Raw genomic sequence first — 23,888 nt, 5'->3', positions numbered from 1 at the left:
GTCAAAGGTTTTGGAGTTTTGATAATGAAAAAGGATTCACTTTCTAATGCCTTCTCAATTTCTTCCAGAGAGAGAAATGAAGAAGCTTACAGCACCTGGGATTCCCAGGCGGTCTTCCATCCAAGTACTAACCAGGCCCTACTCTGCTTAGCTTCTGAGATCAGACGAGATCAGGCGGAGCCAGAGAGGTATGGCCGTAAGCAACTGTATCTCCTCTACCTAATCTTTTAAAATGTGTCAAAGGTTTTGTAGTTTTGACAATTAAATGGAGTCACTTTCTAAGGCCTTCTCTGTGTCTTTTACAGATCGAATTGAAAAAGCTTACGGCACATGGGATTCCCAGGCGGTCTTCCATCCAAGTACTAACCAGGCCCTACTCTGCTTAGCTTCTGAGATCAGACGAGATCAGGCGGAGCCAGAGAGGTATGGCCGTAAGCAACTGTATGTCCTCTTCCTAATCTTTTAAAATGTGTCAAAGGTTTTGGAGTTTTGATAATGAAAAAGGATTCACTTTCTAATGCCTTCTCAATTTCTTCCAGAGAGAGAAATGAAAAAGCTTACGGCACCTGGGATTCCCAGGCGGTCTTCCATCCAAGTACTAACCAGGCCCTACTCTGCTTAGCTTCTGAGATCAGACGAGATCAGGCGGAGCCAGAGAGGTATGGCCGTAAGCAACTGTATGTCCTCTTCCTAATATTTTAAAATGTGTCAAAGGTTTTGGAGTTTTGATAATGAAAAAGGATTCACTTTCTAATGCCTTCTCAATTTCTTCCAGAGAGAGAAATGAAAAAGCTTACGGCACCTGGGATTCCCAGGCGGTCTTCCATCCAAGTACTAACCAGGCCCTACTCTGCTTAGCTTCTGAGATCAGACGAGATCAGGCGGAGCCAGAGAGGTATGGCCGTAAGCAACTGTATGTCCTCTTCCTAATCTTTTAAAATGTGTCAAAGGTTTTGGAGTTTTGATAATGAAAAAGGATTCACTTTCTAATGCCTTCTCAATTTCTTCCAGAGAGAGAAATGAAGAAGCTTACGGCACCTGGGATTCCCAGGCGGTCTTCCATCCAAGTACTAACCAGGCCCTACTCTGCTAAGCTTCTGAGATCAGACGAGATCAGGCGGAGCCAGAGAGGTATGGCCGTAAGCAACTGTATGTCCTCTACCTAATCTTTTAAAATGTGTCAAAGGTTTTGTAGTTTTGACAATTAAATGGAGTCACTTTCTAAGGCCTTCTCTGTGTCTTTTACAGATCGAATTGAAAAAGCTTACGGCACATGGGATTCCCAGGCGGTCTTCCATCCAAGTACTAACCAGGCCCTACTCTGCTTAGCTTCTGAGATCAGACGAGATCAGGCGGAGCCAGAGAGGTATGGCCGTAAGCAACTGTATGTCCTCTACCTAATCTTTTAAAATGTGTCAAAGGTTTTGTAGTTTTGACAATTAAATGGAGTCACTTTCTAAGGCCTTCTCTGTGTCTTTTACAGATAGAATTGAAAAAGCTTACGGCACCTGGGATTCCCAGGCGGTCTTCCATCCAAGTACTAACCAGGCCCTACTCTGCTTAGCTTCTGAGATCAGACGAGATCAGGCGGAGCCAGAGAGGTATGGCCGTAAGTAACTGTATGTCCTCTTCCTAATATTTTAAAATGTGTCAAAGGTTTTGGAGTTTTGATAATGAAAAAGGATTCACTTTCTAATGCCTTCTCAATTTCTTCCAGAGAGAGAAATGAAAAAGCTTACGGCACCTGGGATTCCCAGGCGGTCTTCCATCCAAGTACTAACCAGGCCCTACTCTGCTTAGCTTCTGAGATCAGACGACATCAGGCGGAGCCAGAGAGGTATGGCCGTAAGCAACTGTATGTCCTCTACCTAATTTTTTAAAATGTGTCAAAGGTTTTGTAGTTTTGACAATTAGATGGAGTCACTTTCTAAGGCCTTCTCTGTGTCTTTTACAGATAGAAATGAAAAAGCTTACGGCACCTGGGATTCCCAGGCGGTCTTCCATCCAAGTACTAACCAGGCCCTACTCTGCTTAGCTTCTGAGATCAGACGAGATCAGGCGGAGCCAGAGAGGTATGGCCGTAAGCAACTGTATGTCCTCTTCCTAATCTTTTAAAACGTGTCAAAGGTTTTGTAGTTTTGACAATGAAATGGAGTCACTTTCTAAGGCCTTCTCTGTGTCTTTTACAGATAGAAATGAAAAAGCTTACGGCACCTGGGATTCCCAGGCGGTCTTCCATCCAAGTACTAACCAGGCCCTACTCTGCTTAGCTTCTGAGATCAGACGAGATCAGGCGGAGCCAGAGAGGTATGGCCGTAAGCAACTGTATGTCCTCTTCCTAATCTTTTAAAACGTGTCAAAGGTTTTGTAGTTTTGACAATGAAATGGAGTCACTTTCTAAGGCCTTCTCTGTGTCTTTTACAGATAGAAATGAAAAAGCTTACGGCACCTGGGATTCCCAGGCGGTCTTCCATCCAAGTACTAACCAGGCCCTACTCTGCTTAGCTTCTGAGATCAGACGAGATCAGGCGGAGCCAGAGAGGTATGGCCGTAAGCAACTGTATGTCCTCTTCCTAATCTTTTAAAATGTGTCAAAGGTTTTGGAGTTTTGATAATGAAAAAGGATTCACTTTCTAATGCCTTCTCAATTTCTTCCAGAGAGAGAAATGAAGAAGCTTACGGCACCTGGGATTCCCAGGCGGTCTTCCATCCAAGTACTAACCAGGCCCTACTCTGCTTAGCTTCTGAGATCAGACGAGATCAGGCGGAGCCAGAGAGGTATGGCCGTAAGCAAATGTATGTCCTCTACCTAATCTTTTAAAATGTGTTAAAGGTTTTGTAGTTTTGACAATTAAATGGAGTCACTTTCTAAGGCCTTCTCTGTGTCTTTTACAGATCGAATTGAAAAAGCTTACGGCACATGGGATTCCCAGGCGGTCTTCCATCCAAGTACTAACCAGGCCCTACTCTGCTTAGCTTCTGAGATCAGACGAGATCAGGCGGAGCCAGAGAGGTATGGCCGTAAGCAACTGTATGTCCTCTTCCTAATCTTTTAAAATGTGTCAAAGGTTTTTTAGTTTTGACAATGAAATGGAGTCACTTTCTAAGGCCTTCTCTGTGTCTTTTACAGATAGAAATGAAAAAGCTTACGGCACCTGGGATTCCCAGGCGGTCTTCCATCCAAGTACTAACCAGGCCCTACTCTGCTTAGCTTCTGAGATCAGACGAGATCAGGCGGAGCCAGAGAGGTATGGCCGTAAGCAACTGTATGTCCTCTTCCTAATATTTTAAAATGTGTCAAAGGTTTTGGAGTTTTGATAATGAAAAAGGATTCACTTTCTAATGCCTTCTCAATTTCTTCCAGAGAGAGAAATGAAAAAGCTTACGGCACATGGGATTCCCAGGCGGTCTTCCATCCAAGTACTAACCAGGCCCTACTCTGCTTAGCTTCTGAGATCAGACGAGATCAGGCGGAGCCAGAGAGGTATGGCCGTAAGCAACTGTATGTCCTCTACCTAATCTTTTAAAATGTGTCAACGGTTTTGTAGTTTTGACAATGAAATGGAGTCACTTTCTAAGGCCTTCTCTGTGTCTTTTACAGATAGAAATGAAAAAGCTTACGGCACCTGGGATTCCCAGGCGGTCTTCCATCCAAGTACTAACCAGGCCCTACTCTGCTTAGCTTCTGAGATCAGACGAGATCAGGCGGAGCCAGAGAGGTATGGCCGTAAGCAACTGTATGTCCTCTTCCTAATATTTTAAAATGTGTCAAAGGTTTTGGAGTTTTGATAATGAAAAAGGATTCACTTTCTAATGCCTTCTCAATTTCTTCCAGAGAGAGAAATGAAAAAGCTTACGGCACGTGGGATTCTCAGGCGGTCTTCCATCCAAGTACTAACCGGGCCCTACTCTGCTTAGCTTCTGAGATCAGACGAGATCAGGCGGAGCCAGAGAGGTATGGCCGTAAGCAACTGTATGTCCTCTTCCTAATCTTTTAAAATGTGTCAAAGGTTTTGGAGTTTTGATAATGAAAAAGGATTCACTTTCTAATGCCTTCTCAATTTCTTCCAGAGAGAGAAATGAAAAAGCTTACGGCACCTGGGATTCCCAGGCGGTCTTCCATCCAAGTACTAACCAGGCCCTACTCTGCTTAGCTTCTGAGATCAGACGAGATCAGGCGGAGCCAGAGAGGTATGGCCGTAAGCAACTGTATGTCCTCTTCCTAATCTTTTAAAATGTGTCAAAGGTTTTGGAGTTTTGATAATGAAAAAGGATTCACTTTCTAATGCCTTCTCAATTTCTTCCAGAGAGAGAAATGAAGAAGCTTACGGCACCTGGGATTCCCAGGCGGTCTTCCATCCAAGTACTAACCAGGCCCTACTCTGCTAAGCTTCTGAGATCAGACGAGATCAGGCGGAGCCAGAGAGGTATGGCCGTAAGCAACTTTATGTCCTCTACCTAATCTTTTAAAATGTGTCAAAGGTTTTGTAGTTTTGACAATTAAATGGAGTCACTTTCTAAGGCCTTCTCTGTGTCTTTTACAGATCGAATTGAAAAAGCTTACGGCACATGGGATTCCCAGGCGGTCTTCCATCCAAGTACTAACCAGGCCCTACTCTGCTTAGCTTCTGAGATCAGACGAGATCAGGCGGAGCCAGAGAGGTATGGCCGTAAGCAACTGTATGTCCTCTACCTAATCTTTTAAAATGTGTCAAAGGTTTTGTAGTTTTGACAATTAAATGGAGTCACTTTCTAAGGCCTTCTCTGTGTCTTTTACAGATAGAATTGAAAAAGCTTACGGCACCTGGGATTCCCAGGCGGTCTTCCATCCAAGTACTAACCAGGCCCTACTCTGCTTAGCTTCTGAGATCAGACGAGATCAGGCGGAGCCAGAGAGGTATGGCCGTAAGCAACTGTATGTCCTCTTCCTAATCTTTTAAAACGTGTCAAAGGTTTTGTAGTTTTGACAATGAAATGGAGTCACTTTCTAAGGCCTTCTCTGTGTCTTTTACAGATAGAAATGAAAAAGCTTACGGCACCTGGGATTCCCAGGCGGTCTTCCATCCAAGTACTAACCAGGCCCTACTCTGCTTAGCTTCTGAGATCAGACGAGATCAGGCGGAGCCAGAGAGGTATGGCCGTAAGCAACTGTATGTCCTCTTCCTAATCTTTTAAAATGTGTCAAAGGTTTTGGAGTTTTGATAATGAAAAAGGATTCACTTTCTAATGCCTTCTCAATTTCTTCCAGAGAGAGAAATGAAGAAGCTTACGGCACCTGGGATTCCCAGGCGGTCTTCCATCCAAGTACTAACCAGGCCCTACTCTGCTTAGCTTCTGAGATCAGACGAGATCAGGCGGAGCCAGAGAGGTATGGCCGTAAGCAACTGTATGTCCTCTTCCTAATCTTTTAAAACGTGTCAAAGGTTTTGTAGTTTTGACAATGAAATGGAGTCACTTTCTAAGGCCTTCTCTGTGTCTTTTACAGATAGAAATGAAAAAGCTTACGGCACCTGGGATTCCCAGGCGGTCTTCCATCCAAGTACTAACCAGGCCCTACTCTGCTTAGCTTCTGAGATCAGACGAGATCAGGCGGAGCCAGAGAGGTATGGCCGTAAGCAACTGTATGTCCTCTTCCTAATCTTTTAAAATGTGTCAAAGGTTTTGGAGTTTTGATAATGAAAAAGGATTCACTTTCTAATGCCTTCTCAATTTCTTCCAGAGAGAGAAATGAAGAAGCTTACGGCACCTGGGATTCCCAGGCGGTCTTCCATCCAAGTACTAACCAGGCCCTACTCTGCTTAGCTTCTGAGATCAGACGAGATCAGGCGGAGCCAGAGAGGTATGGCCGTAAGCAAATGTATGTCCTCTACCTAATCTTTTAAAATGTGTTAAAGGTTTTGTAGTTTTGACAATTAAATGGAGTCACTTTCTAAGGCCTTCTCTGTGTCTTTTACAGATCGAATTGAAAAAGCTTACGGCACATGGGATTCCCAGGCGGTCTTCCATCCAAGTACTAACCAGGCCCTACTCTGCTTAGCTTCTGAGATCAGACGAGATCAGGCGGAGCCAGAGAGGTATGGCCGTAAGCAACTGTATGTCCTCTTCCTAATCTTTTAAAATGTGTCAAAGGTTTTGTAGTTTTGACAATGAAATGGAGTCACTTTCTAAGGCCTTCTCTGTGTCTTTTACAGATAGAAATGAAAAAGCTTACGGCACCTGGGATTCCCAGGCGGTCTTCCATCCAAGTACTAACCAGGCCCTACTCTGCTTAGCTTCTGAGATCAGACGAGATCAGGCGGAGCCAGAGAGGTATGGCCGTAAGCAACTGTATGTCCTCTTCCTAATATTTTAAAATGTGTCAAAGGTTTTGGAGTTTTGATAATGAAAAAGGATTCACTTTCTAATGCCTTCTCAATTTCTTCCAGAGAGAGAAATGAAAAAGCTTACGGCACATGGGATTCCCAGGCGGTCTTCCATCCAAGTACTAACCAGGCCCTACTCTGCTTAGCTTCTGAGATCAGACGAGATCAGGCGGAGCCAGAGAGGTATGGCCGTAAGCAACTGTATGTCCTCTACCTAATCTTTTAAAATGTGTCAACGGTTTTGTAGTTTTGACAATGAAATGGAGTCACTTTCTAAGGCCTTCTCTGTGTCTTTTACAGATAGAAATGAAAAAGCTTACGGCACCTGGGATTCCCAGGCGGTCTTCCATCCAAGTACTAACCAGGCCCTACTCTGCTTAGCTTCTGAGATCAGACGAGATCAGGCGGAGCCAGAGAGGTATGGCCGTAAGCAACTGTATGTCCTCTTCCTAATATTTTAAAATGTGTCAAAGGTTTTGGAGTTTTGATAATGAAAAAGGATTCACTTTCTAATGCCTTCTCAATTTCTTCCAGAGAGAGAAATGAAAAAGCTTACGGCACGTGGGATTCTCAGGCGGTCTTCCATCCAAGTACTAACCGGGCCCTACTCTGCTTAGCTTCTGAGATCAGACGAGATCAGGCGGAGCCAGAGAGGTATGGCCGTAAGCAACTGTATGTCCTCTTCCTAATCTTTTAAAATGTGTCAAAGGTTTTGGAGTTTTGATAATGAAAAAGGATTCACTTTCTAATGCCTTCTCAATTTCTTCCAGAGAGAGAAATGAAAAAGCTTACGGCACCTGGGATTCCCAGGCGGTCTTCCATCCAAGTACTAACCAGGCCCTACTCTGCTTAGCTTCTGAGATCAGACGAGATCAGGCGGAGCCAGAGAGGTATGGCCGTAAGCAACTGTATGTCCTCTTCCTAATCTTTTAAAATGTGTCAAAGGTTTTGGAGTTTTGATAATGAAAAAGGATTCACTTTCTAATGCCTTCTCAATTTCTTCCAGAGAGAGAAATGAAGAAGCTTACGGCACCTGGGATTCCCAGGCGGTCTTCCATCCAAGTACTAACCAGGCCCTACTCTGCTAAGCTTCTGAGATCAGACGAGATCAGGCGGAGCCAGAGAGGTATGGCCGTAAGCAACTGTATGTCCTCTACCTAATCTTTTAAAATGTGTCAAAGGTTTTGTAGTTTTGACAATTAAATGGAGTCACTTTCTAAGGCCTTCTCTGTGTCTTTTACAGATCGAATTGAAAAAGCTTACGGCACATGGGATTCCCAGGCGGTCTTCCATCCAAGTACTAACCAGGCCCTACTCTGCTTAGCTTCTGAGATCAGACGAGATCAGGCGGAGCCAGAGAGGTATGGCCGTAAGCAACTGTATGTCCTCTACCTAATCTTTTAAAATGTGTCAAAGGTTTTGTAGTTTTGACAATTAAATGGAGTCACTTTCTAAGGCCTTCTCTGTGTCTTTTACAGATAGAATTGAAAAAGCTTACGGCACCTGGGATTCCCAGGCGGTCTTCCATCCAAGTACTAACCAGGCCCTACTCTGCTTAGCTTCTGAGATCAGACGAGATCAGGCGGAGCCAGAGAGGTATGGCCGTAAGCAACTGTATGTCCTCTTCCTAATCTTTTAAAACGTGTCAAAGGTTTTGTAGTTTTGACAATGAAATGGAGTCACTTTCTAAGGCCTTCTCTGTGTCTTTTACAGATAGAAATGAAAAAGCTTACGGCACCTGGGATTCCCAGGCGGTCTTCCATCCAAGTACTAACCAGGCCCTACTCTGCTTAGCTTCTGAGATCAGACGAGATCAGGCGGAGCCAGAGAGGGATGGCCGTAAGCAACTGTATGTCCTCTTCCTAATCTTTTAAAATGTGTCAAAGGTTTTGTAGTTTTGACAATTAAATGGAGTCACTTTCTAAGGCCTTCTCTGTGTCTTTTACAGATCGAAATGAAAAAGCTTACAGCACCTGGGATTCCCAGGCGGTCTTCCATCCAAGTACTAACCAGGCCCTACTCTGCTTAGCTTCTGAGATCAGACGAGATCAGGCGGAGCCAGAGAGGGATGGCCGTAAGCAACTGTATGTCCTCTACCTAATCTTTTAAAATGTGTCAAAGGTTTTGTAGTTTTGACAATTAAATGGAGTCACTTTCTAAGGCCTTCTCGATTTCTTCCAGAGAGAGAAATGAAAAAGCTTACGGCACCTGGGATTCCCAGGCGGTCTTCCATCCAAGTACTAACCAGGCCCTACTCTGCTTAGCTTCTGAGATCAGGCAGAGCCAGAGAGGTATGGCCGTAAGCAACTGTATGTCCTCTACCTAATCTTTTAAAATGTGTCAAAGGTTTTGTAGTTTTGACAATTAAATGGAGTCACTTTCTAAGGCCTTCTCTGTGTCTTTTACAGATCGAAATGAAAAAGCGTACAGCACCTGGGATTCCCAGGCGGTCTTCCATCCAAGTACTAACCAGGCCCTACTCTGCTTAGCTTCTGAGATCAGAAGAGATCAGGCGGAGCCAGAGAGGTATGGCCGTAAGCAACTGTATGTCCTCTTCCCAATCTTTTAAAATGTGTCAAAGGTTTTGGAGTTTTGATAATGAAAAAGGAGTCACTTTCTAATGCCTTCTCGATTTCTTCCAGAGAGAGAAATGAAAAAGCTTACGGCACCTGGGATTCCCAGGCGGTCTTCCATCCAAGTACTAACCAGGCCCTACTCTGCTTAGTTTCTGAGATCAGACGAGATCAGGCGGAGCCAGAGAGGTATGGCCGTAAGCAACTGTATGTCCTCTACCTAATCTTTTAAAATGTGTCAAAGGTTTTGGAGTTTTGATAATGAAAAAGGAGTCACTTTCTAAGGCCTTCTCTGTGTCTTTTACAGATCGAAATGAAAAAGCTTACAGCACCTGGGATTCCCAGGCGGTCTTCCATCCAAGTACTAACCAGGCCCTACTCTGCTTAGCTTCTGAGATCAGACGAGATCAGGCGGAGCCAGAGAGGTATGGCCGTAAGCAACTGTATGTCCTCTTCCTAATCTTTTAAAATGTGTCAAAGGTTTTGGAGTTTTGATAATGAAAAAGGAGTCACTTTCTAATGCCTTCTCGATTTCTTCCAGAGAGAGAAATGAAAAAGCTTACGGCACCTGGGATTCCCAGGCGGTCTTCCATCCAAGTACTAACCAGGCCCTACTCTGCTTAGTTTCTGAGATCAGACGAGATCAGGCAGAGCCAGAGAGGTATGGCCGTAAGCAACTGTTTGTCCTCTACCTAATCTTTTAAAATGTGCCAAAGGTTTTGGAGTTTTGATAATGAAAAAGGAGTCACTTTCTAAGGCCTTCTCTGTGTCTTTTACAGATCGAAATGAAAAAGCTTACAGCAACTGGGATTCCCAGGCGGTCTTCCATCCAAGTACTAACCAGGCCCTACTCTGCTTAGCTTCTGAGATCAGAAGAGATCAGGCGGAGCCAGAGAGGGATGGCCGTAAGCAACTGTATGTCCTCTACCTAATCTTTTAAAATGTGTCAAAGGTTTTGTAGTTTTGACAATTAAATGGAGTCACTTTCTAAGGCCTTCTCGATTTCTTCCAGAGAGAGAAATGAAAAAGCTTACGGCACCTGGGATTCCCAGGCGGTCTTCCATCCAAGTACTAACCAGGCCCTACTCTGCTTAGCTTCTGAGATCAGGCAGAGCCAGAGAGGTATGGCCGTAAGCAACTGTATGTCCTCTACCTAATCTTTTAAAATGTGTCAAAGGTTTTGGAGTTTTGATAATGAAAAAGGAGTCACTTTCTAAGGCCTTCTCTGTGTCTTTTACAGATCGAAATGAAAAAGCTTACAGCACCTGGGATTCCCAGGCGGTCTTCCATCCAAGTACTAACCAGGCCCTACTCTGCTTAGCTTCTGAGATCAGACGAGATCAGGCGGAGCCAGAGAGGTATGGCCGTAAGCAACTGTATGTCCTCTTCCTAATCTTTTAAAATGTGTCAAAGGTTTTGGAGTTTTGATAATGAAAAAGGAGTCACTTTCTAATGCCTTCTCGATTTCTTCCAGAGAGAGAAATGAAAAAGCTTACGGCACCTGGGATTCCCAGGCGGTCTTCCATCCAAGTACTAACCAGGCCCTACTCTGCTTAGCTTCTGAGATCAGACGAGATCAGGCGGAGCCAGAGAGGTATGGCCGTAAGCAACTGTATGTCCTCTTCCTAATCTTTTAAAATGTGTCAAAGGTTTTGGAGTTTTGATAATGAAAAAGGAGTCACTTTCTAAGGCCTTCTCGATTTCTTCCAGAGAGAGAAATGAAAAAGCTTACGGCACCTGGGATTCCCAGGCGGTCTTCCATCCAAGTACTAACCAGGCCCTACTCTGCTTAGCTTCTGAGATCAGGCAGAGCCAGAGAGGTATGGCCGTAAGCAACTGTATGTCCTCTACCTAATCTTTTAAAATGTGTCAAAGGTTTTGTAGTTTTGACAATTAAATGGAGTCACTTTCTAAGGCCTTCTCTGTGTCTTTTACAGATCGAAATGAAAAAGCGTACAGCACCTGGGATTCCCAGGCTGTCTTCCATCCAAGTACTAACCAGGCCCTACTCTGCTTAGCTTCTGAGATCAGAAGAGATCAGGCGGAGCCAGAGAGGTATGGCCGTAAGCAACTGTATGTCCTCTTCCTAATCTTTTAAAATGTGTCAAAGGTTTTGGAGTTTTGATAATGAAAAAGGAGTCACTTTCTAATGCCTTCTCGATTTCTTCCAGAGAGAGAAATGAAAAAGCTTACGGCACCTGGGATTCCCAGGCGGTCTTCCATCCAAGTACTAACCAGGCCCTACTCTGCTTAGTTTCTGAGATCAGACGAGATCAGGCAGAGCCAGAGAGGTATGGCCGTAAGCAACTGTTTGTCCTCTACCTAATCTTTTAAAATGTGTCAAAGGTTTTGGAGTTTTGATAATGAAAAAGGAGTCACTTTCTAATGCCTTCTCGATTTCTTCCAGAGAGAGAAATGAAAAAGCTTACGGCACCTGGGATTCCCAGGCGGTCTTCCATCCAAGTACTAACCAGGCCCTACTCTGCTTAGTTTCTGAGATCAGACGAGATCAGGCAGAGCCAGAGAGGTATGGCCGTAAGCATCTGTTCGTCCTCTACCTAATCTTTTAAAATGTGTCAAAGGTTTTGGAGTTTTGATAATGAAAAAGGAGTCACTTTCTAAGGCCTTCTCTGTGTCTTTTACAGATTGAAATGAAAAAGCTTACAGCACCTGGGATTCCCAGGCGGTCTTCCATCCAAGTACTAACCAGGCCCTACTCTGCTTAGCTTCTGAGATCAGACGAGATCAGGCGGAGCCAGAGAGGGATGGCCGTAAGCAACTGTATGTCCTCTACCTAATCTTTTAAAATGTGTCAAAGGTTTTGTAGTTTTGACAATTAAATGGAGTCACTTTCTAAGGCCTTCTCGATTTCTTCCAGAGAGAGAAATGAAAAAGCTTACGGCACCTGGGATTCCCAGGCGGTCTTCCATCCAAGTACTAACCAGGCCCTACTCTGCTTAGCTTCTGAGATCAGACGAGATCAGGCGGAGCCAGAGAGGTATGGCCGTAAGCAACTGTATGTCCTCTACCTAATCTTTTAAAATGTGTCAAAGGTTTTGTAGTTTTGACAATTAAATGGAGTCACTTTCTAAGGCCTTCTCTGTGTCTTTTACAGATCGAAATGAAAAAGCGTACAGCACCTGGGATTCCCAGGCGGTCTTCCATCCAAGTACTAACCAGGCCCTACTCTGCTTAGCTTCTGAGATCTGACGAGATCAGGCGGAGCCAGAGAGGTATGGCCGTAAGCAACTGTATGTCCTCTTCCTAATCTTTTAAAATGTGTCAAAGGTTTTGGAGTTTTGATAATGAAAAAGGAGTCACTTTCTAATGCCTTCTCGATTTCTTCCAGAGAGAGAAATGAAAAAGCTTACGGCACCTGGGATTCCCAGGCGGTCTTCCATCCAAGTACTAACCAGGCCCTACTCTGCTTAGCTTCTGAGATCAGACGAGATCAGGCGGAGCCAGAGAGGTATGGCCGTAAGCAACTGTATGTCCTCTACCTAATCTTTTAAAATGTGTCAAAGGTTTTGGAGTTTTGATAATGAAAAAGGAGTCACTTTCTAAGGCCTTCTCTGTGTCTTTTACAGATCGAAATGAAAAAGCTTACAGCACCTGGGATTCCCAGGCGGTCTTCCATCCAAGTACTAACCAGGCCCTACTCTGCTTAGCTTCTGAGATCAGACGAGATCAGGCGGAGCCAGAGAGGTATGGCCGTAAGCAACTGTATGTCCTCTTCCTAATCTTTTAAAATGTGTCAAAGGTTTTGGAGTTTTGATAATGAAAAAGGAGTCACTTTCTAAGGCCTTCTCGATTTCTTCCAGAGAGAGAAATGAAAAAGCTTACGGCACCTGGGATTCCCAGGCGGTCTTCCATCCAAGTACTAACCAGGCCCTACTCTGCTTAGCTTCTGAGATCAGACGAGATCAGGCGGAGCCAGAGAGGTATGGCCGTAAGCAACTGTATGTCCTCTTCCTAATCTTTTAAAATGTGTCAAAGGTTTTGGAGTTTTGATAATGAAAAAGGAGTCACTTTCTAAGGCCTTCTCGATTTCTTCCAGAGAGAGAAATGAAAAAGCTTACGGCACCTGGGATTCCCAGGCGGTCTTCCATCCAAGTACTAACCAGGCCCTACTCTGCTTAGCTTCTGAGATCAGGCAGAGCCAGAGAGGTATGGCCGTAAGCAACTGTATGTCCTCTACCTAATCTTTTAAAATGTGTCAAAGGTTTTGTAGTTTTGACAATTAAATGGAGTCACTTTCTAAGGCCTTCTCTGTGTCTTTTACAGATCGAAATGAAAAAGCGTACAGCACCTGGGATTCCCAGGCTGTCTTCCATCCAAGTACTAACCAGGCCCTACTCTGCTTAGCTTCTGAGATCAGAAGAGATCAGGCGGAGCCAGAGAGGTATGGCCGTAAGCAACTGTATGTCCTCTTCCTAATCTTTTAAAATGTGTCAAAGGTTTTGGAGTTTTGATAATGAAAAAGGAGTCACTTTCTAATGCCTTCTCGATTTCTTCCAGAGAGAGAAATGAAAAAGCTTACGGCACCTGGGATTCCCAGGCGGTCTTCCATCCAAGTACTAACCAGGCCCTACTCTGCTTAGTTTCTGAGATCAGACGAGATCAGGCAGAGCCAGAGAGGTATGGCCGTAAGCAACTGTTTGTCCTCTACCTAATCTTTTAAAATGTGTCAAAGGTTTTGGAGTTTTGATAATGAAAAAGGAGTCACTTTCTAAGGCCTTCTCTGTGTCTTTTACAGATCGAAATGAAAAAGCTTACAGCACCTGGGATTCCCAGGCGGTCTTCCATCCAAGTACTAACCAGGCCCTACTCTGCTTAGCTTCTGAGATCAGACGAGATCAGGCGGAGCCAGAGAGGGATGGCCGTAAGCAACTGTATGTCCTCTACCTAATCTTTTAAAATGTGTCAAAGGTTTTGTAGTTTTGACAATTAAATGGAGTCACTTTCTAAGGCCTTCTCGATTTCTTCCAGAGAGAGAAATGAAAAAGCTTACGGCACCTGAGATTCCCAGGCGGTCTTCCATCCAAGTACTAACCAGGCCCTACTCTGCTTAGCTTCTGAGATCAGACGAGATCAGGCGGAGCCAGAGAGGTATGGCCGTAAGCAACTGTATGTCCTCTACCTAATCTTTTAAAATGTGTCAAAGGTTTTGTAGTTTTGACAATTAAATGGAGTCACTTTCTAAGGCCTTCTCTGTGTCTTTTACAGATCGAAATGAAAAAGCGTACAGCACCTGGGATTCCCAGGCGGTCTTCCATCCAAGTACTAACCAGGCCCTACTCTGCTTAGCTTCTGAGATCTGACGAGATCAGGCAGAGCCAGAGAGGTATGGCCGTAAGCAACTGTATGTCCTCTACCTAATCTTTTAAAATGTGTCAAAGGTTTTGTAGTTTTGACAATGAAATGGAGTCACTTTCTAAGTTGTTCTCTGTGTCTTTTACAGATAGAAATGAAAAAGCTTACGGCACCTGGGATTCCCAGGCGGTCTTCCATCCAAGTACTAACCAGGCACTACTCTGCTTAGCTTCTGAGATCAGACAAGATCAGGCGGAGCCAGAGAGGTATGGCCGTAAGCAACTGTATGTCCTCTACCTAATCTTTTAAAATGTGTCAAAGGTTTTGTAGTTTTGACAATTAAATGGAGTCACTTTCTAAGGCCTTCTCTGTGTCTTTTACAGATCGAAATGAAAAAGCGTACAGCACCTGGGATTCCCAGGCGGTCTTCCATCCAAGTACTAACCAGGCCCCACTCTGCTTAGCTTCTGAGATCAGACGAGATCAGGCAGAGCCAGAGAGGTATGGCCGTAAGCAACTGTATGTCCTCTTCCTAATCTTTTAAAATGTGTCAAAGGTTTTGGAGTTTTGATAATGAAAAAGGAGTCACTTTCTAAGGCCTTCTCGATTTCTTCCAGAGAGAGAAATGAAAAAGCTTACGGCACCTGGGATTCCCAGGCGGTCTTCCATCCAAGTACTAACCAGGCCCTACTCTGCTTAGCTTCTGAGATCAGGCAGAGCCAGAGAGGTACGGCCGTAAGCAACTGTATGTCCTCTACCTAATCTTTTAAAATGTGTCAAAGGTTTTGTAGTTTTGACAATTAAATGGAGTCACTTTCTAAGGCCTTATCCTCCACTCCCTGGCTGAAAACCACGACCTCATACATGCAGGTGCTGATTTAGACTATTCCACAGTGATGATGGTCAATGCCTGATGAATCTTTTAGTTCAAGACCTTCTCCAAAGTACTTCTGCAAAGACAAAAGGGCAATACCAGTGGTGGATTGAGCCGAGATTTCTTTAGTGTCGCGGTGGTATCACGTTCGCCTAACGTAGGAAAGGTCCATAGTTTGAAACTAGGCGGAAACACTGTCCATTTGTCCTGCCTTCTCTGCAGCGGTGGATCTTCTTGCAACTGGTCAATAAAAGGACAGCTCTTCCAGGCTGCGCATAAGGCCACTAATGAAGCCAACCGATTGGCATCATCTGAGAGATGTCCTCCTGCATGCATTCGTTTGATTCAGCACTTCTTTGACAATATTGTCACACTTTTGCTAAGTGACAGAAGTGTGACTATCTGGAGTCATGCTTTTAGCAACAGTCTGTTCAGGACCTGTAGTTTCAGTAGTAAAATAGTGATAATCAGCATGAGTTGTGTTGCATAGGACAGGAGAAGCCAAGGTGAGTGAACAGTTTGTGGTTGCCTTTTGAAAAGACGCTCCCCGTCAGGGAATCGAACCCTGGTCTTCTGCGTGACAAGCAGAGATACTGTCCATTATACTAACGAGGAGTGCATCTGAAAATTGTCTGGCAGCCTCAACTTCGGTCTTAAGAGGAAGTATGGACTTGAACTGTGTCCATTTGGGCGGATACTCACTCCAGGCCGAGTTTGTTCTATCCTCCACTCCCTGGCTGAAAACCACGACCTCATACATGCAGGTGCTGATTTAGACTGTTCCATAGTGACGATGGTCAATGCCTGATGAATCTGTTAGTTCAAGACCTTCTCCAAAGTACTTCTGCAAAGACAAAAGGGCAATACCAGTGGTGGATTGAGCCAAGGTTTCTTTAGTGTAGCGGTGGTATCACGTTCGCCTAACATAGAAAAGGTCCATAGTTTGAAACTGGGCGGAAACACTGTCCATTTGTCCTGCCTTCTCTGCAGCGGTGGATCTTCTTGCAACTGGTCAATAAAAGGACAGCTCTTCCAGGCTGCGCATAAGGCCACTGATGAAGCCAACCGATTGGCATCATCTGAGAGATGTCCTCCTGCATGCATTCGTTGGATTCAGCACTTCTTTGACAACATTGTCACACTTTTGCTAAGTGACAGAAGTGTGACAATCTGGACTCATGCTTTTAGCAACAGTCTGTTCAGGACCTGTAGTTTCAGTAGTAAAATAGTGTTAATCAGCATGAGTTGTGTTGCATAGGACAGGAGAAGCCAAGGAGAGTGAAAAGTTTGTAGTTGCCTTTTGAAAAGAAGCTCCCCGTCAGGGAATCGAACCCTGGTCTTCTGCGTGACAAGCAGAGATACTGTCCACTATACTAACGAGGAGTGTATCTGAAAATTGTCTGGCAGCCTCAACTTCGGTCTTAAGAGGAAGTATGCACTTGAACTGCGTCCATTTGGGCGGATACTCACTCCAGGCCGAGTTTGATCTATCCTCCACTCCCTGGCTGAAAACCACGACCTCATACATGCAGGTGCTGATTTAGACTATTCCACAGTGATGATGGTCAATGCCTGATGAATCTTTTAGTTCAAGACCTTCTCCAAAGTACTTCTGCAAAGACAAAAGGGCAATACCAGTCGTGGATTGAGCCGAGATTTCTTTAGTGTCGCGGTGGTATCACGTTCGCCTAACGTAGGAAAGGTCCATAGTTTGAAACTAGGCGGAAACACTGTCCATTTGTCCTGCCTTCTCTGCAGCGGGTAATCTTCTTGCAACTGGTCAATAAAAAACAGCTCTTCCAGGCTGCGCATAAGGCCACTGATGAAGCCAACCGATTGGCATCATCTGAGAGATGTCCTCCTGCATGCATTCGTTTGATTCAGCACTTCTTTGACAATATTGTCACACTTTTGCTAAGTGACAGAAGTGTGACTATCTGGAGTCATGCTTTTAGCAACAGTCTGTTCAGGACCTGTAGTTTCAGTAGTAAAATAGTGTTAATCAGCATGAGTTGTGTTGCATAGGACAGGAGAAGCCAAGGAGAGTGAACAGTTTGTAGTTGCCTTTTGAAAAGAAGCTCCCCGTCAGGGAATCGAACCCTGGTCTTCTGCGTGACAAGCAGAGATACTGTCCACTATACTAACGAGGAGTGCATCTGAAAATTGTCTGGCAGCCTCAACTTCGGTCTTAACAGGAAGTATGCACTTGAACTGTGTCCATTTGGGCGGATACTCACTCCAGGCCGAGTTTGTTCTATCCTCCACTCCCTGGCTGAAAACCACAACCTCATACATGCAGGTGCTGATTTAGACTATTCCATAGTGATGATGGTCAATGCCTGATGAATCTGTTGGTTCAAGACCTTCTCCAAAGTACTTCTGCAAAGACAAAAGGGCAATACCAGTTGTGGATTGAGCCGAGATTTCTTTAGTGTCGCGGTGGTATCACGTTCGCCTAACGTAGGAAAGGTCCATAGTTTGAAACTGGGCGGAAACACTGTCCATTTGACCTGCTTTCTCTGGAGCGGGGAATCTTCTTGCAACTGGTCAATAAAAAGACAGCTCTTCCAGGCTGCGCATAAGGCCACTGATGAAGCCAACCGATTGGCATCATCTGAGAAATGTCCTCCGGCATGCATTCGTTTGATTCAGCACTTCTTTGACAATATTGTCACACTTTTGCTAAGTGACAGAAGTGTGACTATCTGGACTCATGCTTTTAGCAACAGTCTGTTCAGGACCTGTAGTTTCAGTAGTAGAATAGTGTTAATCAGCATGAGTTGTGTTGCATAGGACAGGAGAAGCCAAGGAGAGTGAAAAGTTTGTAGTTGCCTTTTGAAAAGAAGCTCCCCGTCAGGGAATCGAACCCTGGTCTTCTGCGTGACAAGCAGAGATACTGTCCACTATACTAACGAGGAGTGTATTGGAAAATTGTCTGGCAGCCTCAACTTCGGTCTTAAGAGGAAGTATGCACTTGAACTGCGTCCATTTGGGCGGATACTCACTCCAGGCCGAGTTTGTTCTATCCTCCACTCCCTGGCTGAAAACCACAACCTCCTACATGCAGGTGCTGATTTAGACTGTTCCATAGTGATGATGGTCAATGCCTGATGAATTTGTTAGTTCAAGACCTTCTCCAAAGTACTTCTGCAAAGACAAAAGAGCAATACCAGTTGTGGATTGAGCAAACGTTTCTTTAGTGTAGCGGTGGTATCACGTTCGCCTAACATAGGAAAGGTCCCCAGTTTGAAACTGGGCGGAAACACTGTCCATTTGTCCTGCCTTCTCTGCAGCGGTGGCTCTTCTTGCAACTGGTCAATAAAAGGACAGCTCTTCCAGGCTGCGCATAAGGCCACTAATGAAGCCAACCGATTGGCATCATCTGAGAGATGTCCTCCTGCATGCATTCGTTTGATTCAGCACTTCTTTGACAATATTGTCACACTTTTGCTAAGTGACAGAAGTGTGACTATCTGGAGTCATGCTTTTAGCAACAGTCTGTTCAGGACCTGTAGTTTCAGTAGTAAAATAGTTTTAATCAGCATGAGTTGTGTTGCATAGGACAGGAGAAGCCAAGGAGAGTGAACAGTTTGTAGTTGCCTTTTGAAAAGACGCTCCCCGTCAGGGAATCGAACCCTGGTCTTCTGCGTGACAAGCAGAGATACTGTCCATTATACTAACGAGGAGTGCATCTGAAAATTGTCTGGCAGCCTCAACTTCGGTCTTAAGAGGAAGTATGGACTTGAACTGTGTCCATTTGGGCGGATACTCACTCCAGGCCGAGTTTGTTCTATCCTCCACTCCCTGGCTGAAAACCACGACCTCATACATGCAGGTGCTGATTTAGACTGTTCCATAGTGACGATGGTCAATGCCTGATGAATCTGTTAGTTCAAGACCTTCTCCAAAGTACTTCTGCAAAGACAAAAGGGCAATACCAGTGGTGGATTGAGCCAAGGTTTCTTTAGTGTAGCGGTGGTATCACGTTCGCCTAACATAGAAAAGGTCCATAGTTTGAAACTGGGCGGAAACACTGTCCATTTGTCCTGCCTTCTCTGCAGCGGTGGATCTTCTTGCAACTGGTCAATAAAAGGACAGCTCTTCCAGGCTGCGCATAAGGCCACTGATGAAGCCAACCGATTGGCATCATCTGAGAGATGTCCTCCTGCATGCATTCGTTGGATTCAGCACTTCTTTGACAACATTGTCACACTTTTGCTAAGTGACAGAAGTGTGACAATCTGGACTCATGCTTTTAGCAACAGTCTGTTCAGGACCTGTAGTTTCAGTAGTAAAATAGTGTTAATCAGCATGAGTTGTGTTGCATAGGACAGGAGAAGCCAAGGAGAGTGAAAAGTTTGTAGTTGCCTTTTGAAAAGAAGCTCCCCGTCAGGGAATCGAACCCTGGTCTTCTGCGTGACAAGCAGAGATACTGTCCACTATACTAACGAGGAGTGTATCTGAAAATTGTCTGGCAGCCTCAACTTCGGTCTTAAGAGGAAGTATGCACTTGAACTGCGTCCATTTGGGCGGATACTCACTCCAGGCCGAGTTTGATCTATCCTCCACTCCCTGGCTGAAAACCACGACCTCATACATGCAGGTGCTGATTTAGACTATTCCACAGTGATGATGGTCAATGCCTGATGAATCTTTTAGTTCAAGACCTTCTCCAAAGTACTTCTGCAAAGACAAAAGGGCAATACCAGTCGTGGATTGAGCCGAGATTTCTTTAGTGTCGCGGTGGTATCACGTTCGCCTAACGTAGGAAAGGTCCATAGTTTGAAACTAGGCGGAAACACTGTCCATTTGTCCTGCCTTCTCTGCAGCGGGTAATCTTCTTGCAACTGGTCAATAAAAAACAGCTCTTCCAGGCTGCGCATAAGGCCACTGATGAAGCCAACCGATTGGCATCATCTGAGAGATGTCCTCCTGCATGCATTCGTTTGATTCAGCACTTCTTTGACAATATTGTCACACTTTTGCTAAGTGACAGAAGTGTGACTATCTGGAGTCATGCTTTTAGCAACAGTCTGTTCAGGACCTGTAGTTTCAGTAGTAAAATAGTGTTAATCAGCATGAGTTGTGTTGCATAGGACAGGAGAAGCCAAGGAGAGTGAACAGTTTGTAGTTGCCTTTTGAAAAGAAGCTCCCCGTCAGGGAATCGAACCCTGGTCTTCTGCGTGACAAGCAGAGATACTGTCCACTATACTAACGAGGAGTGCATCTGAAAATTGTCTGGCAGCCTCAACTTCGGTCTTAACAGGAAGTATGCACTTGAACTGTGTCCATTTGGGCGGATACTCACTCCAGGCCGAGTTTGTTCTATCCTCCACTCCCTGGCTGAAAACCACAACCTCATACATGCAGGTGCTGATTTAGACTATTCCATAGTGATGATGGTCAATGCCTGATGAATCTGTTGGTTCAAGACCTTCTCCAAAGTACTTCTGCAAAGACAAAAGGGCAATACCAGTTGTGGATTGAGCCGAGATTTCTTTAGTGTCGCGGTGGTATCACGTTCGCCTAACGTAGGAAAGGTCCATAGTTTGAAACTGGGCGGAAACACTGTCCATTTGACCTGCTTTCTCTGGAGCGGGGAATCTTCTTGCAACTGGTCAATAAAAAGACAGCTCTTCCAGGCTGCGCATAAGGCCACTGATGAAGCCAACCGATTGGCATCATCTGAGAAATGTCCTCCGGCATGCATTCGTTTGATTCAGCACTTCTTTGACAATATTGTCACACTTTTGCTAAGTGACAGAAGTGTGACTATCTGGACTCATGCTTTTAGCAACAGTCTGTTCAGGACCTGTAGTTTCAGTAGTAGAATAGTGTTAATCAGCATGAGTTGTGTTGCATAGGACAGGAGAAGCCAAGGAGAGTGAAAAGTTTGTAGTTGCCTTTTGAAAAGAAGCTCCCCGTCAGGGAATCGAACCCTGGTCTTCTGCGTGACAAGCAGAGATACTGTCCACTATACTAACGAGGAGTGTATTGGAAAATTGTCTGGCAGCCTCAACTTCGGTCTTAAGAGGAAGTATGCACTTGAACTGCGTCCATTTGGGCGGATACTCACTCCAGGCCGAGTTTGTTCTATCCTCCACTCCCTGGCTGAAAACCACAACCTCCTACATGCAGGTGCTGATTTAGACTGTTCCATAGTGATGATGGTCAATGCCTGATGAATTTGTTAGTTCAAGACCTTCTCCAAAGTACTTCTGCAAAGACAAAAGAGCAATACCAGTTGTGGATTGAGCAAACGTTTCTTTAGTGTAGCGGTGGTATCACGTTCGCCTAACATAGGAAAGGTCCCCAGTTTGAAACTGGGCGGAAACACTGTCCATTTGTCCTGCCTTCTCTGCAGCGGTGGCTCTTCTTGCAACTGGTCAATAAAAGGACAGCTCTTCCAGGCTGCGCATAAGGCCACTAATGAAGCCAACCGATTGGCATCATCTGAGAGATGTCCTCCTGCATGCATTCGTTTGATTCAGCACTTCTTTGACAATATTGTCACACTTTTGCTAAGTGACAGAAGTGTGACTATCTGGAGTCATGCTTTTAGCAACAGTCTGTTCAGGACCTGTAGTTTCAGTAGTAAAATAGTGTTAATCAGCATGAGTTGTGTTGCATAGGACAGGAGAAGCCAAGGAGAGTGAACAGTTTGTAGTTGCCTTTTGAAAAGAAGCTCCCCGTCAGGGAATCGAACCCTGGTCTTCTGCGTGACAAGCAGAGATACTGTCCACTATACTAACGAGGAGTGCATCTGAAAATTGTCTGGCAGCCTCAACTTCGGTCTTAACAGGAAGTATGCACTTGAACTGTGTCCATTTGGGCGGATACTCACTCCAGGCCGAGTTTGTTCTATCCTCCACTCCCTGGCTGAAAACCACAACCTCATACATGCAGGTGCTGATTTAGACTATTCCATAGTGATGATGGTCAATGCCTGATGAATCTGTTGGTTCAAGACCTTCTCCAAAGTACTTCTGCAAAGACAAAAGGGCAATACCAGTTGTGGATTGAGCCGAGATTTCTTTAGTGTCGCGGTGGTATCACGTTCGCCTAACGTAGGAAAGGTCCATAGTTTGAAACTGGGCGGAAACACTGTCCATTTGACCTGCTTTCTCTGGAGCGGGGAATCTTCTTGCAACTGGTCAATAAAAAGACAGCTCTTCCAGGCTGCGCATAAGGCCACTGATGAAGCCAACCGATTGGCATCATCTGAGAAATGTCCTCCGGCATGCATTCGTTTGATTCAGCACTTCTTTGACAATATTGTCACACTTTTGCTAAGTGACAGAAGTGTGACTATCTGGACTCATGCTTTTAGCAACAGTCTGTTCAGGACCTGTAGTTTCAGTAGTAGAATAGTGTTAATCAGCATGAGTTGTGTTGCATAGGACAGGAGAAGCCAAGGAGAGTGAAAAGTTTGTAGTTGCCTTTTGAAAAGAAGCTCCCCGTCAGGGAATCGAACCCTGGTCTTCTGCGTGACAAGCAGAGATACTGTCCACTATACTAACGAGGAGTGTATTGGAAAATTGTCTGGCAGCCTCAACTTCGGTCTTAAGAGGAAGTATGCACTTGAACTGCGTCCATTTGGGCGGATACTCACTCCAGGCCGAGTTTGTTCTATCCTCCACTCCCTGGCTGAAAACCACAACCTCCTACATGCAGGTGCTGATTTAGACTGTTCCATAGTGATGATGGTCAATGCCTGATGAATTTGTTAGTTCAAGACCTTCTCCAAAGTACTTCTGCAAAGACAAAAGAGCAATACCAGTTGTGGATTGAGCAAACGTTTCTTTAGTGTAGCGGTGGTATCACGTTCGCCTAACATAGGAAAGGTCCCCAGTTTGAAACTGGGCGGAAACACTGTCCATTTGTCCTGCCTTCTCTGCAGCGGTGGCTCTTCTTGCAACTGGTCAATAAAAGGACAGCTCTTCCAGGCTGCGCATTAGGCCACTAATGAAGCCATCCGATTGGCATCATCTGAGAGATGTCCTCCTGCATGCATTCGTTGGATTCAGCACTTCTTTGACAACATTGTCACACTTTTGCTAAGTGACAGAAGTGTGACAATCTGGACTCATGCTTTTAGCAACAGTCTGTTCAGGACCTGTAGTTTCAGTAGTAAAATAGCGTTAATCAGCATGAGTTGTGTTGCATAGGACAGGAGAAGCCAAGGAGAATGAAAAGTTTGTAGTTGCCATTTGAAAAGAAGCTCCCCGTCAGGGAATCGAACCCTGGTCTTCTGCGTGACAAGCAGAGATACTGTCCACTATACTAACGAGGAGTGTATCTGAAAATTTTCTGGCATCCTCAACTTCGGTCTTAAGAGGAAGTATGCACTTGAACTGTGTCCATTTGGGCGGATACTCACTCCAGGCCGAGTTTGTTCTATCCTCCACTCCCTGGCTTCTCCTGTCACATAAGCACATGCAGGTGCTTATTTAGACTGTTCCATAGTGACGATGGTCAATGCCTGATGAATCTGTTAGTTCAAGACCTTCTCCAAAGTACTTCTGCAAAGACAAAAGGGCAATACCAGTGGTGGATTGAGCCGAGGTTTCTTTAGTGTAGCGGTGGTATCACGTTCGCCTAACATAGGAAAGGTCCCCAGTGTGAAACTGGGCCTGAAACACTGTCCATTTGTCCTGCTTTCTCTGCAGCGGTGGCTCTTCTTGCAACTGGTCAATAAAAGGACAGCTCTTCCAGGCTGCGCATAAGGCCACTGATGAAGCCAACCGATTGGCATCATCTGAGAGA

General features: G+C 44.9%; 66 non-coding genes and 7 pseudogenes across 66 annotated transcripts; all 73 read right to left on the bottom strand.

Annotated features, from left to right (window-relative positions):
- Positions 1-83: 83 nt before the first annotated feature.
- On the bottom strand, positions 84-202 carry LOC144394362 (5S ribosomal RNA). The gene has a single exon (XR_013457029.1). It is a non-coding gene; the product is annotated as a 5S ribosomal RNA (ribosomal RNA).
- A 116-nt stretch (positions 203-318) lies between these two features.
- Positions 319-437, bottom strand: LOC144398883 (5S ribosomal RNA). The gene has a single exon (XR_013461030.1). It is a non-coding gene; the product is annotated as a 5S ribosomal RNA (ribosomal RNA).
- Positions 438-554: 117 nt separating this feature from the next.
- LOC144400936 (5S ribosomal RNA) lies at positions 555-673 on the bottom strand. The gene has a single exon (XR_013462871.1). It is a non-coding gene; the product is annotated as a 5S ribosomal RNA (ribosomal RNA).
- A 117-nt stretch (positions 674-790) lies between these two features.
- LOC144400934 (5S ribosomal RNA) lies at positions 791-909 on the bottom strand. Its single transcript, XR_013462869.1, has one exon. It is a non-coding gene; the product is annotated as a 5S ribosomal RNA (ribosomal RNA).
- A 117-nt stretch (positions 910-1,026) lies between these two features.
- LOC144398974 (5S ribosomal RNA) lies at positions 1,027-1,145 on the bottom strand. The gene has a single exon (XR_013461119.1). It is a non-coding gene; the product is annotated as a 5S ribosomal RNA (ribosomal RNA).
- A 116-nt stretch (positions 1,146-1,261) lies between these two features.
- LOC144398882 (5S ribosomal RNA) lies at positions 1,262-1,380 on the bottom strand. Its single transcript, XR_013461029.1, has one exon. It is a non-coding gene; the product is annotated as a 5S ribosomal RNA (ribosomal RNA).
- A 116-nt stretch (positions 1,381-1,496) lies between these two features.
- LOC144397824 (5S ribosomal RNA) lies at positions 1,497-1,615 on the bottom strand. The gene has a single exon (XR_013459971.1). It is a non-coding gene; the product is annotated as a 5S ribosomal RNA (ribosomal RNA).
- Positions 1,616-1,732: 117 nt separating this feature from the next.
- On the bottom strand, positions 1,733-1,851 carry LOC144399507 (5S ribosomal RNA). Its single transcript, XR_013461653.1, has one exon. It is a non-coding gene; the product is annotated as a 5S ribosomal RNA (ribosomal RNA).
- A 116-nt stretch (positions 1,852-1,967) lies between these two features.
- Positions 1,968-2,086, bottom strand: LOC144400933 (5S ribosomal RNA). Its single transcript, XR_013462868.1, has one exon. It is a non-coding gene; the product is annotated as a 5S ribosomal RNA (ribosomal RNA).
- Positions 2,087-2,202: 116 nt separating this feature from the next.
- Positions 2,203-2,321, bottom strand: LOC144400932 (5S ribosomal RNA). The gene has a single exon (XR_013462867.1). It is a non-coding gene; the product is annotated as a 5S ribosomal RNA (ribosomal RNA).
- Positions 2,322-2,437: 116 nt separating this feature from the next.
- LOC144400931 (5S ribosomal RNA) lies at positions 2,438-2,556 on the bottom strand. The gene has a single exon (XR_013462866.1). It is a non-coding gene; the product is annotated as a 5S ribosomal RNA (ribosomal RNA).
- Positions 2,557-2,673: 117 nt separating this feature from the next.
- Positions 2,674-2,792, bottom strand: LOC144400930 (5S ribosomal RNA). Its single transcript, XR_013462865.1, has one exon. It is a non-coding gene; the product is annotated as a 5S ribosomal RNA (ribosomal RNA).
- Positions 2,793-2,908: 116 nt separating this feature from the next.
- LOC144398881 (5S ribosomal RNA) lies at positions 2,909-3,027 on the bottom strand. The gene has a single exon (XR_013461028.1). It is a non-coding gene; the product is annotated as a 5S ribosomal RNA (ribosomal RNA).
- Positions 3,028-3,143: 116 nt separating this feature from the next.
- LOC144400929 (5S ribosomal RNA) lies at positions 3,144-3,262 on the bottom strand. The gene has a single exon (XR_013462864.1). It is a non-coding gene; the product is annotated as a 5S ribosomal RNA (ribosomal RNA).
- A 117-nt stretch (positions 3,263-3,379) lies between these two features.
- Positions 3,380-3,498, bottom strand: LOC144398880 (5S ribosomal RNA). Its single transcript, XR_013461027.1, has one exon. It is a non-coding gene; the product is annotated as a 5S ribosomal RNA (ribosomal RNA).
- A 116-nt stretch (positions 3,499-3,614) lies between these two features.
- On the bottom strand, positions 3,615-3,733 carry LOC144400928 (5S ribosomal RNA). The gene has a single exon (XR_013462863.1). It is a non-coding gene; the product is annotated as a 5S ribosomal RNA (ribosomal RNA).
- Positions 3,734-3,850: 117 nt separating this feature from the next.
- On the bottom strand, positions 3,851-3,969 carry LOC144399414 (5S ribosomal RNA). Its single transcript, XR_013461559.1, has one exon. It is a non-coding gene; the product is annotated as a 5S ribosomal RNA (ribosomal RNA).
- Positions 3,970-4,086: 117 nt separating this feature from the next.
- Positions 4,087-4,205, bottom strand: LOC144400927 (5S ribosomal RNA). The gene has a single exon (XR_013462862.1). It is a non-coding gene; the product is annotated as a 5S ribosomal RNA (ribosomal RNA).
- Positions 4,206-4,322: 117 nt separating this feature from the next.
- LOC144398973 (5S ribosomal RNA) lies at positions 4,323-4,441 on the bottom strand. Its single transcript, XR_013461118.1, has one exon. It is a non-coding gene; the product is annotated as a 5S ribosomal RNA (ribosomal RNA).
- A 116-nt stretch (positions 4,442-4,557) lies between these two features.
- LOC144398879 (5S ribosomal RNA) lies at positions 4,558-4,676 on the bottom strand. The gene has a single exon (XR_013461026.1). It is a non-coding gene; the product is annotated as a 5S ribosomal RNA (ribosomal RNA).
- A 116-nt stretch (positions 4,677-4,792) lies between these two features.
- LOC144400926 (5S ribosomal RNA) lies at positions 4,793-4,911 on the bottom strand. The gene has a single exon (XR_013462861.1). It is a non-coding gene; the product is annotated as a 5S ribosomal RNA (ribosomal RNA).
- A 116-nt stretch (positions 4,912-5,027) lies between these two features.
- LOC144400925 (5S ribosomal RNA) lies at positions 5,028-5,146 on the bottom strand. Its single transcript, XR_013462860.1, has one exon. It is a non-coding gene; the product is annotated as a 5S ribosomal RNA (ribosomal RNA).
- A 117-nt stretch (positions 5,147-5,263) lies between these two features.
- Positions 5,264-5,382, bottom strand: LOC144400923 (5S ribosomal RNA). Its single transcript, XR_013462858.1, has one exon. It is a non-coding gene; the product is annotated as a 5S ribosomal RNA (ribosomal RNA).
- A 116-nt stretch (positions 5,383-5,498) lies between these two features.
- LOC144400922 (5S ribosomal RNA) lies at positions 5,499-5,617 on the bottom strand. Its single transcript, XR_013462857.1, has one exon. It is a non-coding gene; the product is annotated as a 5S ribosomal RNA (ribosomal RNA).
- A 117-nt stretch (positions 5,618-5,734) lies between these two features.
- Positions 5,735-5,853, bottom strand: LOC144400921 (5S ribosomal RNA). The gene has a single exon (XR_013462856.1). It is a non-coding gene; the product is annotated as a 5S ribosomal RNA (ribosomal RNA).
- Positions 5,854-5,969: 116 nt separating this feature from the next.
- Positions 5,970-6,088, bottom strand: LOC144398877 (5S ribosomal RNA). Its single transcript, XR_013461024.1, has one exon. It is a non-coding gene; the product is annotated as a 5S ribosomal RNA (ribosomal RNA).
- Positions 6,089-6,204: 116 nt separating this feature from the next.
- Positions 6,205-6,323, bottom strand: LOC144400920 (5S ribosomal RNA). Its single transcript, XR_013462855.1, has one exon. It is a non-coding gene; the product is annotated as a 5S ribosomal RNA (ribosomal RNA).
- A 117-nt stretch (positions 6,324-6,440) lies between these two features.
- On the bottom strand, positions 6,441-6,559 carry LOC144398876 (5S ribosomal RNA). The gene has a single exon (XR_013461023.1). It is a non-coding gene; the product is annotated as a 5S ribosomal RNA (ribosomal RNA).
- Positions 6,560-6,675: 116 nt separating this feature from the next.
- LOC144400919 (5S ribosomal RNA) lies at positions 6,676-6,794 on the bottom strand. The gene has a single exon (XR_013462854.1). It is a non-coding gene; the product is annotated as a 5S ribosomal RNA (ribosomal RNA).
- A 117-nt stretch (positions 6,795-6,911) lies between these two features.
- On the bottom strand, positions 6,912-7,030 carry LOC144399413 (5S ribosomal RNA). The gene has a single exon (XR_013461558.1). It is a non-coding gene; the product is annotated as a 5S ribosomal RNA (ribosomal RNA).
- A 117-nt stretch (positions 7,031-7,147) lies between these two features.
- On the bottom strand, positions 7,148-7,266 carry LOC144400918 (5S ribosomal RNA). Its single transcript, XR_013462853.1, has one exon. It is a non-coding gene; the product is annotated as a 5S ribosomal RNA (ribosomal RNA).
- Positions 7,267-7,383: 117 nt separating this feature from the next.
- Positions 7,384-7,502, bottom strand: LOC144398971 (5S ribosomal RNA). Its single transcript, XR_013461117.1, has one exon. It is a non-coding gene; the product is annotated as a 5S ribosomal RNA (ribosomal RNA).
- Positions 7,503-7,618: 116 nt separating this feature from the next.
- On the bottom strand, positions 7,619-7,737 carry LOC144398875 (5S ribosomal RNA). Its single transcript, XR_013461022.1, has one exon. It is a non-coding gene; the product is annotated as a 5S ribosomal RNA (ribosomal RNA).
- A 116-nt stretch (positions 7,738-7,853) lies between these two features.
- LOC144400917 (5S ribosomal RNA) lies at positions 7,854-7,972 on the bottom strand. The gene has a single exon (XR_013462852.1). It is a non-coding gene; the product is annotated as a 5S ribosomal RNA (ribosomal RNA).
- Positions 7,973-8,088: 116 nt separating this feature from the next.
- LOC144398241 (5S ribosomal RNA) lies at positions 8,089-8,207 on the bottom strand. Its single transcript, XR_013460388.1, has one exon. It is a non-coding gene; the product is annotated as a 5S ribosomal RNA (ribosomal RNA).
- A 116-nt stretch (positions 8,208-8,323) lies between these two features.
- Positions 8,324-8,442, bottom strand: LOC144398507 (5S ribosomal RNA). Its single transcript, XR_013460654.1, has one exon. It is a non-coding gene; the product is annotated as a 5S ribosomal RNA (ribosomal RNA).
- A 116-nt stretch (positions 8,443-8,558) lies between these two features.
- LOC144399859 (5S ribosomal RNA) lies at positions 8,559-8,667 on the bottom strand (annotated as a pseudogene).
- A 116-nt stretch (positions 8,668-8,783) lies between these two features.
- Positions 8,784-8,902, bottom strand: LOC144399149 (5S ribosomal RNA). The gene has a single exon (XR_013461294.1). It is a non-coding gene; the product is annotated as a 5S ribosomal RNA (ribosomal RNA).
- Positions 8,903-9,019: 117 nt separating this feature from the next.
- LOC144398712 (5S ribosomal RNA) lies at positions 9,020-9,138 on the bottom strand. Its single transcript, XR_013460859.1, has one exon. It is a non-coding gene; the product is annotated as a 5S ribosomal RNA (ribosomal RNA).
- A 117-nt stretch (positions 9,139-9,255) lies between these two features.
- Positions 9,256-9,374, bottom strand: LOC144394351 (5S ribosomal RNA). The gene has a single exon (XR_013457020.1). It is a non-coding gene; the product is annotated as a 5S ribosomal RNA (ribosomal RNA).
- A 117-nt stretch (positions 9,375-9,491) lies between these two features.
- LOC144397073 (5S ribosomal RNA) lies at positions 9,492-9,610 on the bottom strand. Its single transcript, XR_013459218.1, has one exon. It is a non-coding gene; the product is annotated as a 5S ribosomal RNA (ribosomal RNA).
- A 117-nt stretch (positions 9,611-9,727) lies between these two features.
- On the bottom strand, positions 9,728-9,846 carry LOC144399773 (5S ribosomal RNA). Its single transcript, XR_013461919.1, has one exon. It is a non-coding gene; the product is annotated as a 5S ribosomal RNA (ribosomal RNA).
- A 116-nt stretch (positions 9,847-9,962) lies between these two features.
- On the bottom strand, positions 9,963-10,071 carry LOC144399858 (5S ribosomal RNA; annotated as a pseudogene).
- A 117-nt stretch (positions 10,072-10,188) lies between these two features.
- On the bottom strand, positions 10,189-10,307 carry LOC144394340 (5S ribosomal RNA). The gene has a single exon (XR_013457014.1). It is a non-coding gene; the product is annotated as a 5S ribosomal RNA (ribosomal RNA).
- Positions 10,308-10,424: 117 nt separating this feature from the next.
- On the bottom strand, positions 10,425-10,543 carry LOC144400916 (5S ribosomal RNA). The gene has a single exon (XR_013462851.1). It is a non-coding gene; the product is annotated as a 5S ribosomal RNA (ribosomal RNA).
- A 117-nt stretch (positions 10,544-10,660) lies between these two features.
- On the bottom strand, positions 10,661-10,769 carry LOC144399857 (5S ribosomal RNA; annotated as a pseudogene).
- Positions 10,770-10,885: 116 nt separating this feature from the next.
- LOC144399799 (5S ribosomal RNA) lies at positions 10,886-11,004 on the bottom strand (annotated as a pseudogene).
- A 117-nt stretch (positions 11,005-11,121) lies between these two features.
- On the bottom strand, positions 11,122-11,240 carry LOC144397072 (5S ribosomal RNA). The gene has a single exon (XR_013459217.1). It is a non-coding gene; the product is annotated as a 5S ribosomal RNA (ribosomal RNA).
- Positions 11,241-11,357: 117 nt separating this feature from the next.
- Positions 11,358-11,476, bottom strand: LOC144397071 (5S ribosomal RNA). The gene has a single exon (XR_013459216.1). It is a non-coding gene; the product is annotated as a 5S ribosomal RNA (ribosomal RNA).
- Positions 11,477-11,593: 117 nt separating this feature from the next.
- On the bottom strand, positions 11,594-11,712 carry LOC144398506 (5S ribosomal RNA). The gene has a single exon (XR_013460653.1). It is a non-coding gene; the product is annotated as a 5S ribosomal RNA (ribosomal RNA).
- A 116-nt stretch (positions 11,713-11,828) lies between these two features.
- LOC144400915 (5S ribosomal RNA) lies at positions 11,829-11,947 on the bottom strand. Its single transcript, XR_013462850.1, has one exon. It is a non-coding gene; the product is annotated as a 5S ribosomal RNA (ribosomal RNA).
- Positions 11,948-12,063: 116 nt separating this feature from the next.
- On the bottom strand, positions 12,064-12,182 carry LOC144398492 (5S ribosomal RNA). Its single transcript, XR_013460639.1, has one exon. It is a non-coding gene; the product is annotated as a 5S ribosomal RNA (ribosomal RNA).
- A 117-nt stretch (positions 12,183-12,299) lies between these two features.
- LOC144400914 (5S ribosomal RNA) lies at positions 12,300-12,418 on the bottom strand. The gene has a single exon (XR_013462849.1). It is a non-coding gene; the product is annotated as a 5S ribosomal RNA (ribosomal RNA).
- A 117-nt stretch (positions 12,419-12,535) lies between these two features.
- Positions 12,536-12,654, bottom strand: LOC144394329 (5S ribosomal RNA). Its single transcript, XR_013457005.1, has one exon. It is a non-coding gene; the product is annotated as a 5S ribosomal RNA (ribosomal RNA).
- Positions 12,655-12,771: 117 nt separating this feature from the next.
- LOC144400912 (5S ribosomal RNA) lies at positions 12,772-12,890 on the bottom strand. Its single transcript, XR_013462847.1, has one exon. It is a non-coding gene; the product is annotated as a 5S ribosomal RNA (ribosomal RNA).
- A 117-nt stretch (positions 12,891-13,007) lies between these two features.
- On the bottom strand, positions 13,008-13,116 carry LOC144399856 (5S ribosomal RNA; annotated as a pseudogene).
- Positions 13,117-13,232: 116 nt separating this feature from the next.
- Positions 13,233-13,351, bottom strand: LOC144399798 (5S ribosomal RNA; annotated as a pseudogene).
- Positions 13,352-13,468: 117 nt separating this feature from the next.
- LOC144397070 (5S ribosomal RNA) lies at positions 13,469-13,587 on the bottom strand. Its single transcript, XR_013459215.1, has one exon. It is a non-coding gene; the product is annotated as a 5S ribosomal RNA (ribosomal RNA).
- Positions 13,588-13,704: 117 nt separating this feature from the next.
- Positions 13,705-13,823, bottom strand: LOC144398505 (5S ribosomal RNA). Its single transcript, XR_013460652.1, has one exon. It is a non-coding gene; the product is annotated as a 5S ribosomal RNA (ribosomal RNA).
- Positions 13,824-13,939: 116 nt separating this feature from the next.
- On the bottom strand, positions 13,940-14,058 carry LOC144397057 (5S ribosomal RNA). Its single transcript, XR_013459202.1, has one exon. It is a non-coding gene; the product is annotated as a 5S ribosomal RNA (ribosomal RNA).
- A 116-nt stretch (positions 14,059-14,174) lies between these two features.
- On the bottom strand, positions 14,175-14,293 carry LOC144399286 (5S ribosomal RNA). The gene has a single exon (XR_013461431.1). It is a non-coding gene; the product is annotated as a 5S ribosomal RNA (ribosomal RNA).
- Positions 14,294-14,409: 116 nt separating this feature from the next.
- Positions 14,410-14,528, bottom strand: LOC144399751 (5S ribosomal RNA). The gene has a single exon (XR_013461897.1). It is a non-coding gene; the product is annotated as a 5S ribosomal RNA (ribosomal RNA).
- A 116-nt stretch (positions 14,529-14,644) lies between these two features.
- LOC144399580 (5S ribosomal RNA) lies at positions 14,645-14,763 on the bottom strand. Its single transcript, XR_013461726.1, has one exon. It is a non-coding gene; the product is annotated as a 5S ribosomal RNA (ribosomal RNA).
- A 117-nt stretch (positions 14,764-14,880) lies between these two features.
- LOC144399972 (5S ribosomal RNA) lies at positions 14,881-14,989 on the bottom strand (annotated as a pseudogene).
- A 1,444-nt stretch (positions 14,990-16,433) lies between these two features.
- On the bottom strand, positions 16,434-16,505 carry trnad-guc (transfer RNA aspartic acid (anticodon GUC)). The gene has a single exon. It is a non-coding gene; the product is annotated as a tRNA-Asp (tRNA).
- A 695-nt stretch (positions 16,506-17,200) lies between these two features.
- Positions 17,201-17,272, bottom strand: trnad-guc (transfer RNA aspartic acid (anticodon GUC)). The gene has a single exon. It is a non-coding gene; the product is annotated as a tRNA-Asp (tRNA).
- A 696-nt stretch (positions 17,273-17,968) lies between these two features.
- Positions 17,969-18,040, bottom strand: trnad-guc (transfer RNA aspartic acid (anticodon GUC)). The gene has a single exon. It is a non-coding gene; the product is annotated as a tRNA-Asp (tRNA).
- Positions 18,041-19,504: 1,464 nt separating this feature from the next.
- trnad-guc (transfer RNA aspartic acid (anticodon GUC)) lies at positions 19,505-19,576 on the bottom strand. The gene has a single exon. It is a non-coding gene; the product is annotated as a tRNA-Asp (tRNA).
- Positions 19,577-20,271: 695 nt separating this feature from the next.
- trnad-guc (transfer RNA aspartic acid (anticodon GUC)) lies at positions 20,272-20,343 on the bottom strand. Its single transcript has one exon. It is a non-coding gene; the product is annotated as a tRNA-Asp (tRNA).
- A 696-nt stretch (positions 20,344-21,039) lies between these two features.
- trnad-guc (transfer RNA aspartic acid (anticodon GUC)) lies at positions 21,040-21,111 on the bottom strand. The gene has a single exon. It is a non-coding gene; the product is annotated as a tRNA-Asp (tRNA).
- Positions 21,112-21,807: 696 nt separating this feature from the next.
- Positions 21,808-21,879, bottom strand: trnad-guc (transfer RNA aspartic acid (anticodon GUC)). The gene has a single exon. It is a non-coding gene; the product is annotated as a tRNA-Asp (tRNA).
- A 696-nt stretch (positions 21,880-22,575) lies between these two features.
- On the bottom strand, positions 22,576-22,647 carry trnad-guc (transfer RNA aspartic acid (anticodon GUC)). Its single transcript has one exon. It is a non-coding gene; the product is annotated as a tRNA-Asp (tRNA).
- Positions 22,648-23,343: 696 nt separating this feature from the next.
- Positions 23,344-23,415, bottom strand: trnad-guc (transfer RNA aspartic acid (anticodon GUC)). Its single transcript has one exon. It is a non-coding gene; the product is annotated as a tRNA-Asp (tRNA).
- Positions 23,416-23,888: the final 473 nt, after the last annotated feature.

This window comes from Gasterosteus aculeatus, chromosome 2 (assembly GCF_964276395.1).
Source record: "Gasterosteus aculeatus chromosome 2, fGasAcu3.hap1.1, whole genome shotgun sequence".
Classification (NCBI taxonomy): Eukaryota; Metazoa; Chordata; class Actinopteri; order Perciformes; family Gasterosteidae; genus Gasterosteus; species Gasterosteus aculeatus.
Note: the sequence above shows the minus strand (reverse complement) of the source record. Positions and strands in the feature narration are given on the sequence as shown.